This window comes from Sapajus apella, unplaced genomic scaffold (assembly GCF_009761245.1).
Source record: "Sapajus apella isolate SASKATOON/1434 unplaced genomic scaffold, GSC_monkey_1.0 scaffold61, whole genome shotgun sequence".
Classification (NCBI taxonomy): domain Eukaryota; kingdom Metazoa; phylum Chordata; class Mammalia; order Primates; family Cebidae; genus Sapajus; species Sapajus apella.
This window is the reverse complement of record NW_022437001.1, coordinates 9,382,360-9,398,403: the sequence shown is the minus strand read 5'-3', so window position 1 is coordinate 9,398,403 and position 16,044 is coordinate 9,382,360. Positions and strand designations below refer to the sequence as shown.

Below are 16,044 nucleotides of genomic sequence, written 5' to 3'. Positions count from 1 at the left end.
GCCCATTTTCCATGAAATCAATGAGTAATTTAATGTTACTATCACAGGGAAATTGTGGTGTCTGATAGTGAATAAAAATGGAACTGAGTCTCTTGGTAGGTAACCATCATGTGTGCTACGGGGGCAAACCAGGAAGTTTGTGGATCTTTCTTTCTTACACGAATGGGTTTTCATCAGCAAGAGACTCAAATCTCTTTTTTTCTTAGGTCAAAACGTCAGATTTCTAAGAGAAAGAGTCTTATTGCTTTGATTGGCCTATCAGAGATAATCATAAAGTGGAGGGCTGGCTTCTGGTGCCCCTCCTGGTGATTCATAGCTGGGAAAGAGGACAGCATTGGCCCTCAAAAAATGGGAATTGTCTTGATCTGGAGATAAACACCATGGACATCCCTTACATCTAAGCTAAATGAAATATCATCAAAAGATATTTATTGATGATATAGTTTTGATCTGCGTCCCCACCCAAATTTCATGTTCAGTTGTAATCCTCAATGTTGGAGGTGGCATCTGGTGGGGGCGGTGATCAGACCTTGGGAGCAGTTTCTCATGAATGGTTTCACAGCATCCCCCTGGGAACTGTTATGATAGCAAGTGAGTTCTTGTGAGATGTGATTGTTTTAAAGTGTGTAGCTCCTCTCCCCTTCTCTCTCTTTCTCCTGCTCCTGCCATATAAGACGTGCCTGCTTCCCCTTGACCTTCCACCATGATTGCTAGTTTCCTGAGGCTCTCCCAGAAGCTGAGCAGATGCAAAATGCTTCTAGTACAGTCTGCAGCCAATTAAACCTCTTTTCTTTATAAAGTGCCCAGTCTCAGGTATTTCTTTATAACAATTTAAGAATGTGCTAATACAATTTAGCTTCCTAACTTGTAAAAAGAATTATACCAAATCCTATGGAGACATAATCTGTAAGCTTTTGTCCTTGCCCCCAAATAGACTGCAATCTATTTGAGGAGATGCCTGGTGTAACAACACCACAGGAGTAGATGAGGGTTAATTGTAAGTTACAGACAATAAATGCTTTTCCCCCAGAGAGCTTTGTTGAAGATAACAGGACAGAAACTAGGTCAAGTGGAGGAAAGGCCTGGAAATGTTTAATCCAGTCAACCAGCCCTCGTGTAGCCAGCAATGCCACAGCCCTTTCTTAGTTACCCAACACCCTCAGGTCATGGCCTCTTCCAATGCAGGCTATTTTGGTGGTATGGGCCAGCAATCGGGTCTTATAGGTTGCCTCAAGAAATTATGTTCCTATCAAGCAGCCTTCAACTTCCCCACCTTCTCTTGCCTTTTTAACCCCCACCCCATGCTCTCATTTTCAGAGTGGCTAATAAAAACTCGATTATTGGGAACAAAGGTTTTTAAAACTTCTTTTATAGCCATAGAACAAGAACACAGTGTAAGATACAAGATTCTGCTACTGGTCTGCTGTGAGATAAGCAGCAAGTTACTTTCATTTATTTATTTAGAGATGGAGTTTCCTACTTTTGTTGCCTAGTCTGGAGTGCAGTGGTGCAATCTCGGCTCACCGCAACCACCACCTTCTGGGTTCAAGCAATTCTCCTGCCTCAGCCTCCTGAGTAGCTGGAATTACAGGCATATGCCACCACACCCAGCTAATTTTGTATTTTTAGTAGAGACAGGGTTTCTCCATGTTGGTCAGGCTGGTTTCGAACTCCCAACCTCAAGTCATCCACCCCCCTCAGCCTCCCAAAGTGCTGGGATTACAGGCATGAGTCACAGCACCTGGCTGCAAGTTACGTTCTGTGCTGAAAAAAATTACCTAAGGAAAAAAGAATATGATTACTCTCTTTCCCACCTTTGCAACCAGGTTCCTGGTCAAGATTGGTGAGATGATCCCCAGAAAAGTTGGTAATATTTTACAAAATATTTTATGATACTGTGAAGTCTTACTACAAAATATAACAGAATTTAAATGGATTTGTTGTATGTTCTCTCTTCTTTAGAGAGTTAATAACCTTTCAGTTAGAAAATCCAGTTACTGAAATCTATATAATTTCTCTTGGTCATTGGAGAATTCAATAACACTATAAATCTAATTTTTTTAAAAAATGCTCACACCGTAAATGAATTATAGTCAGCAGGACTAAGATCTAGGTTGGAAATGCTGCTACCATCTGAGATTACTTATGAGCCAGAAACAAATTGCTTAAACCAAGCAGACTCCCAAAAGCCTTGGATTAGTATTTGCGTTGAAAATTCGGTCAATATTTTTATTCCCAACTTAAGCACCCAGATCTGGATCCATTATTATCACATAGAGGTTCTTGTTTATAAATCATTAAATGGTATTTAGGACTTTCTGCAGGAAGCATACCCTTAGTAACAAGAAGACTTTGTAAAAATTTCTTTTTTTTGGAAAAAAACAATAAAAGTCAAGAAAAGGGGAGGGCACTCTAGAGAAAGGATTTCCCATTTACTAAACTACATTATTTCTACAGGCAGCTGAAAAACTCCTCTTTCTTTGTAAAGCCTTCCTTGACCCCATAAATTAGCAATTAACTTCTCTGTGTTGGAGACTACCAAGGCTAAAATTTGTCATCTCTTTCTAGTATATATTTGAATCGCTTACATTATTGATAGTTATTTATCCATTAATCTTCCTCATCAAAGTTATAGTTTCTTTGAGAAACAAGTCCTTCCACATTTTTGACTTCTTCCTGCCCCCACCAGTATCTCCTATTGTGTGTCAGGTAGTGTGGGAGGGGCTAGAGAGAAGATGGATAGAAAAACTAGCACAGTTCTTTGTATGTTTTTCTTATAGTCTACAATGGATAAGAGATATGAGTAAATAAGCAGCAACAACATGTCCTTCATCCTTGGTAGGAGTCCATGTGTTCAGCGAGGGTTTGTGTCAGTGGCATGCCTGCACTGAGTGCCTCAAAGGCAATATTCTACAGCTAACATGAAATGTGATATGTTTGTTCCGTAGCATTCTCTTTGAGGGTAAATATGAATTTCTGGGAAGGTGAAGAAGTTCAGACGTTAGTTACTAGTTTTTGATAAGAATGATGTGAGCTTCACATCCAGGCTCTAGAGGCATTAAACTGAAAAGGGGCCCCAAAGGCATCTTGAGGGTTTGGGATAGGGGGCAGGAAACTCTAGTCTCCTCCAGCTCCCCATATTTGCTGACTATTGCTTTTAATGAATGTCTTTCTACATATTGCTGAAGTTAATTGCTTATCCTAACACGTATGTAAGCTTCATCATTCCTGAGGAGTTTAATGAACTGGACCTGTGGATGTGCCTTGCCTGAAAGGGAATCCAGGAAACTATGAGAACACACAGCCTAGTTTCAACACCCATTCAATATAATTGTGAATAAAAATGTAACGGAACTTGAAAAAAGAAGGATTCAGATACATAAAGAAAATAAAAATGTAAATGGCAATTGATTCATTCATTCAGCTGATAGTTATTGATGACTCTTTACAGGTGTGATTTTATAGTTATGATATCTGTAGCTATTTAGTTTGGGGATTGTTAAATCTGGTAAATACTGAGACTGCTGTCGCTTCCTAGAAACTTTATCTGCACCTTGGATGAGCTGTAGGTGAAGGTGAATAGGAGAAGATAGAAAGGCTAATTCTCAGGTTCGATCAGCCTGTGGTCTTCTGGCATATTGTGAGCAGAAAGAATCCTTTTCCAGTTGTACAAAACAGTGCAAGGACCAGAGAGGTTGTTAAGAAAACTAATGTTTTGAGACAAATGAAGTAGAAATATTCAAGGAATAAACTGACAAGAAGTAAATAATCAAATTCTAAGCCAGGCTGGGCATAGTGGCTCGTGTCTATAATGCCAGCACTTTGGGAGGCTGAGGTGGGCAAATCACTTGAGATCAGGAGTTGGAGATCAGCCTAGGAAACATGGCAAAATCCCATCTCTACAAAACACAAAAATTAGCCAGGCATGGTGGTGGGCCCCTATAATCCCAGCTACTTGGGAGGCTGAGGTAGGAGAATTGCTTGAACCCAGGAGGCAGAGGTTGCAGTGAGCTGATCGCACCACTATACTTCAGCCTGGGCAACAGAGCGAGACTCCATCTCAAAAAAAAAAAAAAAGTTGTAAGCCAATGTGAAATAACTCTTCCATTAGTTCAACTAACGTGTGCCTACTGCTTCAAAGCAGCTTTCTGTCTTCATATCCCAGCCCAACTTCTCAAAGGGATAAAACAGAAGGCATAAACACACACACAGATTTCCAATCTGGATAAGATGCATGCTGTCATTTTATTCTTCTCAACTATCAACTCTAGGAAAGGCATGAGAGACAACCAAAGGACAACTCTGAGACATGGTTGGAAGGCAAGCTGATTTGGGACCACAGGGGGGAAGAAACAACATGGCGGTAGGGCGTCTGTCATTTCTGCCACCCAACAGAAGGCCATCCAGGTCTATCATTTCCCAACTCCCTACGTAGCTGTGGAAGGCAGAACTGTAGGCCCATTCCTGTCCTCTGACAGCATCAGGCAAACCTAACTCCACAAAGAAGGCCATCAATTGGAAGCCCTGTGGCTAGGGGAGGCACTTTCCTTCCCTCTAGGGACTGCGACCTGGGTTTCCTGCTAAGAAAGACTGAGGTAGGTGGCAGAAATGGCAAGACAGACCTAGTGACGGCAAGGAGCCCAATTCAGGAGGCCTCTTTATTCCCATAGGCCAAGACTCCTTTACCCAGAGACACAGAAGCAGCCAGGGGACATTGACAGGGACATCTACTCCACCCCTCCTCACCAAGAGTCACTCAGCATCTGGATCTGGGGACAACCCTTCCATTCCCTCAGCCAGCACCAGCAGGGAGTAATGGGAGCCTAATATCAGGGACAGCTGATAAAGCAGCAGACCAACATAATAGAGCAAAGGCTCTAGAAAGTAAACTGCCACTGGAACCACTGCCCACACAATTAGGCCAGGACCTGCATGATAAACTTGAACAGAGTAAACTCCTGCTTAAACAAAAGACTTAAATGAGACCCAGAGTCTCCTAACATAATTGCCATAATATTCAGGATACAATCAAATATCACCGTCATACCCTAAAACCAAGAATATCACAATTTGAATATGAAAAAGACAATCAACTGCTGCCAAAACCAAGAAAAAAAATAGAGGTAATAATTATCTGACAACCATTTTAAAGGAGGCATAGTACAAATGCTTTAACAATCAATAAATTCTCTTGAAACAAACAAAAAAATTAGTAGAAACTCTCAGCAAAGAAACAGAAATTGCTCTTTAAACAAACCAATTAGAAATTGTAAAACTGAAAAATTCAGGCCAATGCAGTGGCTCACACCTGTAATCTCAGCACTTTGGGAGGCAAAGCCAGGTTGGTTAACAAGGTCAGGAGTTTAAGACCAGCCTGGCCAATATAGTGAAACCCCATCTCTATTAAAAATACAAAAAAAAAAATTAGCCAGGCATAGTGGCGGGTGCCTGTAGTACCAGCTACTCAGGAGGCTGAGGCAGGAAAATTGCTTGAACCCAGGAGGCAGAGGTTACAGTGAGCCAAGACCATGTCCCTGCACTCCAGCCTGGGCAACAGAGAGAGACTATGTCTCAAAAGAAAAAAAAAGAAAAGAAACTAAAAAATGTAGTAACAGAAAAATTATGTTTAAACTCAGTGGATGAGCTCGATAGTAGAGTAGAGATGACAGAGGAGAGGTGGGAGAAAACCGGCAGGAGGTGACTGAATTATGGGAGTAGGTCTTTCCTGCACTGTTATCATGATAGTGAGTCTCCCGTTTTAAAAACGGGAGTTTTCCTGCTCAAGCTCTCTTCTTTTGTCTGCCGATGGCTTTGCCAAAAATACTGATAGTGATATGAACAGTAAGGTCTAGGCTGAAGTGATCTCAAATGGAGATGAGGAACTTGTTGAGAAATGGAGCAAAGGTGATTCTTGCTATGTTTTTGCAAACAGACTAGCAGCATGTTGTCCCTGTCCTAGAGATTTTTGGAACTTTGAAATTGAGAGAGGTAATTTAGGGTATCTGGTGGATGAAATTCCTAAGCAGCAAAGCATTCAAGAGTCACTTGGGTGCTGTTAAAGGCATTCAGTTTTATAAGGGAAGCAGAGCATAAAAGTTCAGAAAATTTGCAGCCTGACAATGCAATAGAAAAGAAAATTCCATTTTCTGGGGAGAAATTCAAGCCAGCTGCAGAAATTTGCATAAGTAATGAGGGACTGAATGTTAGTTCCCAAGACAATAAGGAAAATGTCTCCAGGGCATGTCAGGAGTCTTCATGGCAGCCTCTACCATTACAGGCCCGGAGGCCTGGGGAAAAATGGTTTTGTGAGCTGGGTCCAGGGTCCCTGTGCTGTGTGCAGCCTAAAGATTTGGTATCCTGTGTCCCAACCTCTCCAGCCATGGTTGAAAGGGGCCAATGTAGAACTCAGGCCATGGCTTCAGAGGGTGCAAGCCCCAAGCTTTGGCAGCATCCACTTGGTGTTGAGCCTGTGAGTGCACAGAAATCAAGAATTGAGGTTTCAGAACCTTCACCCAGATTTCAGAAGATGTATGGAAACACCTGGATGTCCAGACAGAAGTTTGCTCCAGGAGTGGGGCAAAACATTTCTCTTCCCCTTTGCCCTAGCAGAGGTTCTCCTTCATGGAGCCCCCACACAGAGTCCCTACTGGGGCATCACCTAGTGGAGCTTTGAGAAGAAGACCAACATCCTCCAGATCCCAGAACGGCAGATCCACTGACAGCTTGCAACAGGCACCTGAAAAAGCCACAGACACTCAATGCCAGCCTGTGAAAGCGGCCAGGAGGTAGGCTGTACCCTGCAAAGCCACAGGGGCAGAGCTGCCCAAGACCATGAAAACCCACCTCTTACATCAGCATGACCTGGATGTGAGACATGGAGTCAAAGGAGATCATTTCGGAGCTTTAAGATTTGACTGCCCAACTGGATTTCAGACTTGCATGGGACCTGCAGCCCCTTCGTTTTGGCCAATTTCTCCTATTTGGAACAGCTGTATTTACCCAAATGCCTGTACCTCCGTTGTACCTAGGAAGTAACTAACTTGCTTTTGATTTTACAGGCTCACAGGAGGAAGGGACTTGCCTTGTCTCAGATGCGATGTTGGACTGTGGACTTTTGAGTTAATGCTGAAATGAGTTAAAATTTGGGGGAACTGCTGGAAAAGCCTGATTGGCTTTAAAATGTGACGACAAGCGATTTGGGAGGGGCCAGAGGCAGAATGATATGATTTGGCCATGTCCCCACCCAAATCTCATCTCAAATTGTAACTCTGACAATTCCCATGTGTCAGGGGAGGAACCTGGTAGGAGACGAATGAATTATGGGAGTAGGTCTTTCCTGCGCTGTTTTGCTGACAGTGAGTCTCAAGAGATCTGGTGGTTTTAAAAAGAGGAGTTTCCCTGAACAAGCTCTTTTTTCTTGTCTGCCACCATGTGAGTTGTGCCTTTCACCTTCCACCGTGATTGTGAGGCCTCCCCAGCCATATGGAACTGTGAGGCCAATAAACCTCTTTCTTTTGTAAATTGCCCAGTCTCGGGTATGTCTTTAACAGGGGTTATGGTTAGATTGTGATGCCATGGCCTTTAAGATAAGGCTGTTCACAGGTGTAGCTTACTGGGATGATGTTACCACATTATTCCATTAAATGATGGTGCTAAAAACCATCCTCACAACAAAATAGAGCTCTTCATTCAGGGGAAAAAGAAATCTCAGCATACAGGTTAAGTGGGATTTCTAAATGCTAAGTTTAAATTGGAAGTAAACGTCGCATAACATTTAAAGAAATATGAGTAAGTGACTGCTTGTCATGGCCAGGCACATTGGCTCACACCTATAATCCCAGAAATTTGGGAGGCCAGGGTGGGAGGATAATTTGAGCCTAGGAGTTCAAGACCAGCCTGGGCAACATAGCAAGATACTGTTTATATTAAAATAATAATAATAAAGTAAAGTTATTACCTCAGTTTTCCTTCCCTGTTCAAAATGACAGCTTGGTTGAAATCTACTCAACTTCTTCTCCAGGCTTGTTTCTCCCCAGCCCATCCTGAATTTTCTTTCAGTGTTAGGTCCTCCCTTGGATTTTTGTGCCAGGTTGGTGGCAAAAGCCAGAGCACTGCTCTCCTTGCCACTGCCTCCTGTCTTTACCCTGTGTTGGAGGTGACTCCACCTGTGAAGGTGGTTGGTCAACCAGACATTCCTTTTCAAACAATGGTTCTGCTCCTTCCTTCTCTGGGGCTCTTGCCTGTGGCCAGAGAGGAAAAACAAAAGAGAGAGAGGGAGACTGCTTGGCAGCACAGGAACATGTGTCCCTGGCATTTCTTCTGCCTTTTCCTCCTGAGCACCAGTCTCCCTGACAGTCACCCTATTAACCTGTCCTGTCTTACTGTGTTCCAGTTGGAGAACAGTTCAGCACTGGCCCCCTTCCCTTCTTTCTGACTTTTAAAACTTTGCCTCTAAAAAGTGAAGACATTCTTATGATACCGCAAGTCAAAAGTACTTTTTCATTTTGTTTTGAAATTCTTTTGAAAGGTAACAGTTGGTTTAGCTTTCTGGTCCCGGTGGCAGAAGCAGGATGACGAAGGGAACATCATCGTTTGGGAAGCGTCGTAATAAGACGCACACGTTGTGCCGCCGCTGTGGCTCTAAGGCCAGCGCCTTCAGAAGTCGACCTGCGGCAAGTGTGGCTACCCCGCCAAGCGTAAGAGAAAGTATAACTGGAGTGCCAAGGCTAAAAGACGAAATACCACCGGGACTGGTCGAATGAGGCGCCTAAAAATTGTATACCGCAGATTCAGGCATGGATTCCGTGAAGGAACAACACCTAAACCCAAGAGGGCAGCTGTTGCGGCATCCGGTTCATCTTAAGAATTTCACCGATTAGTCACGCAATAAATGTTCTGGTTTTAAAAATAAAAATAAAAATAAAAATAAAGAAAGGTAACAGTTGGTTTAATTTGCCTTAGCAATACCTCTGAACCAAACGTTAAAAACTATCTTTAAATAAGCGCAGAACCTTTAATTAGGAAGGCTATTGGTTTACATGTAGAAAGATAAAATATATTAGAGTCTCTTAATATTATCTTTAATTTTAAGTGCTGAATATCCATTTCTATTTTCTTTAAGAGATTGGACTTTTACATTTATCTCTTCAAACTCTCTGGAAATAAGTTTGATATAATGATATGATTTATTTTGATATGACGAAGGTTTAAAATCTGTTAAATTTTTAGTTACAAAAGCAATGTACGCTCATTGCAGAATATAAAATATATAAAAATTACAAAGTAAAATAAAGAAAACAAAGCAGGGCTCTCCTTTCCTTTGTCTCCAAAACCTACACTGGAAAAAGCAAATTTCAAGTTTCTTAAGAAGATTTAGTCTTCACTGGGCATGGTTGCTTACACCTGTAAGTACAACACTTTTGGAAGCTGAGACAGGATGATTCTTCGAGCCAGGGAGTTTGACGCCTGCCTGAGTGACATAATGAGACCCCATCTCTACAAAAAAAATTTAAAAATTAGCCTGGACATGGTGGTGCATGCCTGTAGTACCAACTACTCAGGAGGCTATGGCGGAAGGATCACCTGAGCCCACGAAGTTGAGGTTGCAGTGAGCTGTGATTGCATCACTGCACTCCATTCTGGCAGCACATCAAGACCTTGTCTCAAAAACTTAATCTTAAGTACATATCATTACTCTTCCTGTACCTTTCACCTTCCACACATTTTCCCATGCATATACAAACGTATATAATGTATATAAATTCATGTCTGTGCACTCATTAAACACAAAATATGTGTGCATATACAATGCTTTAAAGAAAAATTGGATTTGGCCATATGGCTCTTAATAGTTCATGAATTTTTTTTCTTTTTTTTTTTTTTTTTTTTTTTTTTTTGATACAGAGTCTTGCTCTATTGCCAGGCTGAAATGCGGTGTCCCGATCCCGGCTCACTGCAACCTCCGTTTTCCGGTTTCAAGCAATTCTGCCTCAGCCTCCCGAGTAGCTCGGACCACAGGCGCGCACCCCTACGCCCGGCTAAGTTTTTGTACTTTTAGTAGAGACGAGGTTTCACCATGTTGGCCAGGGTGGTCTCGATCTCTTGACTTCGTGATCCACCCGCCTCGGCCTCCCAAAGTGCTGGGATTACAGGCGTGAGCCACGGCGCCCGGCCATGAATATTTTTTATCATGTGTATTTTGAGATCTATCTGATTTTTCTCACCTGTAGTCTTCCGTTTTGTGGACTTACCATGATTTAATCAGCCGCCTATAAATGTATCTTTAGATTGTTAATAATTTTTAGCTAATAATGTTTCAAACACTACCGTTATACATACAGTATACACTTATTAATTTGTATAAATATTTCTCCTGGATCTATTTCTAAGCATCGAACTGTTAGCTCAAAGATAGATATTTTTTAAATGTTAACAGATACTTTCAAAATTGCCCTCCAAAATGATGACATCAATATATAGTACCAATGATGGAGTTGTAAAATTGTTTTTCCACAAAAAGACGCTAAAAACCAGCACCCTACACAGCATTCATAATCAATTTTGGAAGAAAATACGTAAGCATTAACAACTGGAGCTACTTATGAAAAATGCAAACAAAGGTAGCATAAACAAAGATTAATCCCATAAGCTAGAAGGCTATAGTAAATATGCGTTTGAGTAAATATGAATTTCTTTTAAAAGCATTGATGCTATAGATCTTTTTGTTTGCAAGATACATTTTTTGGCAACTAAAAATAAAGTCTGGGTACCCTGGTTCACACCAGTAATACTAGCACTTTGGGAGACCAAGGCAGAAGGATTGCTTGAGGTAAGGAATTTGAGACCAGCCTAGACAACATAGCAAGCCTCATCTCTACTAAAAATAAAAATTAGTCAACCTTGGTGGTGGGTGCCTGTAGTCCTAGCTACTCAGGAAGCTGAGGCAGGAGGACCACTTGAGCCCAGGAGTTCAAGGCTGCAGTGAGTCATGAAGGTGCCACCGCAGTCCAGTCTGAGTGACGAAAGAAAGAAAGAAGAAAGAAAGAAAAGAAAGAAAGAAAGAAAGAAAGAAAGAAAGAAAGAAAGAAAGAAAGAAAGAAAGAAAGAAAGAAAAGAAAGAAAGAAAGAAGAAAGAAAGAAAGAAGAAGGAAAGAAAGGAAGGAAGGAAGGAAGGGGAGAGAGAAAGAAAGGGAGAGAGAGAGAGAAAGAAAGAAAGAGAGGAAGGGAAGAAGGAAGGAAGATAAAGAAAGGAAAAGAAAGAGAGAGAGAAAAGGAAAGAAGGAAGGAAGGAAAGAAGGAGGAAAGAATAGATTATGACAACAAAATGATTGGGGAAAGTACTGTTACAGATTTTATTTTATTTTTTTTTTGAGATGGCTAGAGTGCAGTGGCGCAATCGTGGCTCACTGCAACCTCCGCCTCCCGGGTTCAAGCAATTCTCCTGCCTCAGCCTCCTGAGTAGCTGGGACTATAGGCTCCTGCCACCACATCCGGCTAATTTTTGTATGTTTAGTAGAGACGGGGTTTCACTATATTGGCCAGGATGGTCTCGAACTCCTGACCTTATGATATACCTGCCTCTGCCTCCCAAAGAGCTGGGATTACAGGCGTGAGTCACTGCGCCCGGCCCTGTTGTAGATTTTTAAAAGGCTGAAGACTAACCACCAATGTGAAGCTGTTGTTACTTGCATTAGGCATGATAATGGTATGAGAAAAAGAAGGCACTCAATTCTCAGGAGGTGCATATTGAAGCATTTAGGAATGAATTGTCATGATGTCTGAAACTTACCTTCGAATGTTGCAAAATTTGCCAATTTTTGAATGTAGGTAGAATGTATATAAGTGTTTACTGTACTATTGTTTCAGTTTTTCCCTAGGAGGGAGAATTTCCAAAATAGAAAGTTGGGGAAGAGAGTAAAACTGTGCTCATCTTGTGTTGATAATTTTATTTCCTTCTGTGAGATTCTCTGAGTAGAAAAAGAGGTGCCTTTTGGGAATCCACATTAATTTAGATTTTCAAGATTTTTTCTTAAAATGTAATTTCAGTATACTAAATATTAGGAGAGTTCGATTTGTAAAAAAAAAAAAAAAAAAAAAAAAAATTCTCCCTAATCACTAACTCTGCCTCATGAATACATGGCTTTTATCCCAAAGGGGATAGAGCTGAGAATGTTAGGAACTTAGGAGAAACCCTCTTCAGTGCTAGAAAGACACATACAAAGCTCATGCCTGGCCAAGAATGAGCCACTAGAGCTGTCATCACAAAGGGCAGCACATTACAACTTCCAACACTACTATAAATGTCCAACTTCATACCAAAGCGTAGTGTGGGCAGAGGATCATCTAGCTCATTACTGCTTAAGCCAAAAGTACTTAACTTGTCCAGACTATTTGAAATATACATTTATTCGTAAATTTGATGAGTTGATGATGGGTACATCTAGCTCTAGCTGAGTCAACTTTTTGTGGCTTTTCATATACTTACTTACTTAGGGAAACACAGTGGGAAGGTGACTCTGACAATGGTATCCATGAGTAATTTGCTACAAAAGTAATAACGTTCTATCACAAACACAGGATTTGGAGAAAAGGAAATATACATATATATATGACATATAAGTTACCTATAACATAGATATATATTATAATAATTATGTGCATATATTATCTGTATAGTATGCATTTATATATGTAATATATACACATCTGTATTATATTTCGCTTTTGCTAGCTTTTTCTGATGATTGTTTTTATTGGTTTGTTCTCTATTTTAATTTTTTATTTTTACAATTTTTTTGTAGAGACAGGTCTTGCTATGGTGCCCAGGTTGCTCTCAAACTCGTGACTTCAAGCTATGCTCCCACCTTGGCCTCCTAAAGTGTTAAGATTACAGTTGTGAGCCACTAAGCCTGGCCTAGTTAACCTATTTTTAGGTAATCAGTTCTTTCTTAATTATTTCAGTAGTGAGAAGAGGTCAGGCGCGATTGCTCATGCCTGTAATCCCAGCATTTTGGGAGGCTGAGGCGGGCAGATGATTTGAGGTCAGGAGTTTGAGCCCAGCCTGGCCAACATGGTGAAACTCCACCTCTACTGAAAATACAAAAATTAGCCAGGTGTGGTAGTGCATGCCTGTAATCACACCTACTCAGAAGGCTGAGGCAGGATAATTACTTAAATCCAAAAGATGGAGGTTGCGGTGAGATTGCACCACTGCATTCCAGCATGGGCAACAGAGTGAGACTCTAACTCAAAAAAAAATTGTCTTAGTAGTGAGAAGAGTCAGAAGTATTTGGAAATGTTTAGTCATGACATTCTGCATAGCAGCCATATTTTAAGAATTCAGAAAAAATTTTTTAATTATCTTTTTTCCTTAACCCTCACAGCATTTTGAATAAGTAATAAAAATTGTCAGCATTATTTCTAGGCTTACCTATGGATTAGAATGTGGAGGGCTGAGGCGGGGCGTGGTGGCTCACGCCTGTAATCCTAACCCTTTGGGAGGCTGAGATGGGTGGATCACCTGAGGTTAGGAGTTCAAGACGAGCCTGGCCATCATGGTGAAACCCCGTCTTAAAAAGAAGAATGTGGAGGGCTAAAAGGAAAAATGGCTTGTCAAACAAAGCTCTCTAGGGGAAATCTAGACATCTAAAACAACAGCAAACTCAAGATAATATTTGTCCACATGGTAGAAAAGAACCAAATATGTGGACAATGGCAAATCAATGACCGAATCTCATTTCATCAGCTGTCCTGTGTTTCCACCATCAAATAGAAACTAGATTTTCTTACACATGTTATTTTTTCACCTGAAAGATGCAGGATTCTTCATTTTATTTTATTCATTTTATTTGATTTTATTTATGTGAATTAAATTCACATCAACAATACATAGAATATTTTTCTCAGAACTTGTGTCATGTTTGAAGAACTCTCTGCTATAAGCCTGTGTTTCTCAGAAAATGGAAGATGTAAATAGTAAAACAGATTTTGGCTTAATATCTAAACTTTTTGGAGACAAGAGTGGTATCATTAATTAATAGTTCTCCCTTCCAAACGCATAGCCTCCCAAGTGGAACACAGCCTTTGTGTCCTGAACAGCACAAGGCAGGCACGACCCTCTTCTATCATTGCATCTTTCATCCACTATCTCCTTCACAGCACATGGCCTGACATGAGAGTGAGCTCCCACCGGGGTTTCTACAGTGTGTGCTCATCTGGTTACAGCCTCCACACGTCCAGCCTGCACATATTTGGGATGACTTTCATCTCCAAAAACAATAAAACTGCAGCTATTAAAAGACAACCTTCCAGAACCCCAAAATTTTTCAAAATAGATTTGAATCTGGAGTTAACATTGATCTCTTTATTCTCGTACACGAATACACAAAAAAACAACAACAGAACAATAATAGTGACAGTACATGAGCGTCTAGTGAAAACAAGCCCCCCCAAAACTACCTCAATATATAAGTATAACACACACCTGAGGTGCTATGATTGTGTGGTTTACTCATGCATTCATTTGTTGATTTGTTCAACAAATATGTATTTACCACATACCATGAGTTCTACTGAAGAGAGTGAAAGCACGGCAGTGAACAAGACAAACAAGACCCCTGCCCTTACGGAGTCTTATGTTCCAGGGGAGATAGGGAAGACAAATGATAATCCTACAAAGAAAGTTAACTAAGATAGAAAGATATGGAAAGTGAGGGGATTTATTTGGATGGGTGGACAGGGAAGGGCTTCAAGGGAAGGAATGGAACAATGAGGAATCCACCACGCAAAGAGGTAGGAGGTAGGGTTGGAGAAGCACACAGTAGCCATAGGAAAAAGATTTTTGTTTTTATTCCATGTGCCGTGCAATGCCATTGGTATATTTGAAGCAGAAATATAACTAATATTTGTGTTTTTAAAAGATTATTCTGGCTCCTTTTGGAGGAATGGACTATAGGAGGCGAGACAGAAGCAGGGAACAAGTTAGGAAGCTATTTCATAGTATAGCTTGGACCAAAGTTTATGACGTGAATGATGCCTTTCGATTACACACAGATTCTGGAAGGCTGTATTTTAATAGCTGCAGTTTTACTGTTTCTGGAGATGAAAGTCATTCTATATATGTGGAGGCTGGATGTGTAGAGTCTGTAACCATGACAAACACTTTAAAAGCATCTGGTGAGGTCAGGCACAATGGCTCACGCCTATAATCCCAGCACTTTGGGAGGCAGAGGCTGGTGGATCACCTGAGGTTGGGAGTTCAAGACCAGCCTGACCAACATGGAGAAACCCCGTCTCTACTAAAAATACAAAATTAGCCGGGCGTAGGGGCACATGCCTGTAATCCCAGCTACTCAGGAGGCTGAGACAGGAGAATCACTTGAACCTGGGAGGCAGAGGTTGCAGTGAGCTGAGATCACGCCATTGCACTCCAGCCTCGGCAAGAGGAGCGAAACTCCATCTCAAAAAAAAAAAAAAAAAAGCATCTGGTGAGCGCTTACTCTTGCGTAAGGCCATGTGCATTGACGGAGACAGTAAATAGGAGATACAGTGATACAAGGGGGCCTTGCCTTGTGCTGTTCATGAGACAAAGGCTATTTGTTCCACTTGTGAGACCAGCGGAATCAATAAAAAAGATTCTTCTCTCAGCACAATGGCTAAAGTAAATGGGAACACCAAGGTAAATTAGAAAAAAACTAAAAGAGAAGATGAGAGAAGAAATGGGGAGAGCAGAGAGAGAAGACCCAAAACAAGACTTCCATGAGGCTGCAACATCTTATTATAGAAAATTCAGTGCCAGAAAGTAAATAGTCCTCAAAGCTCACCAGGACATGTCAAGAGATTGCATGAGTCATGAAGAGGCGACCACTGGAACGTTTTAGACAGTGCGTTCATCAGAATGAATATTGTATGGAATGGATATGACACATTGAAGAAAAAGTACCCATGGAGTTCATATTGACATTAACAAAATTTTCTTAGAAAGTCAAGGTGGAGTCATTATTCTTTACAGAAAAATGCCAAGCACTAAATGCAAATGCACAATGA

At 41.1% G+C, this 16,044-nt stretch overlaps 1 pseudogene; it reads left to right on the top strand.

The window, feature by feature from the left end:
* Positions 1-8,544: 8,544 nt before the first annotated feature.
* On the top strand, positions 8,545-8,926 carry LOC116529074 (annotated as a pseudogene).
* The last annotated feature ends 7,118 nt before the right edge of the window (positions 8,927-16,044 follow it).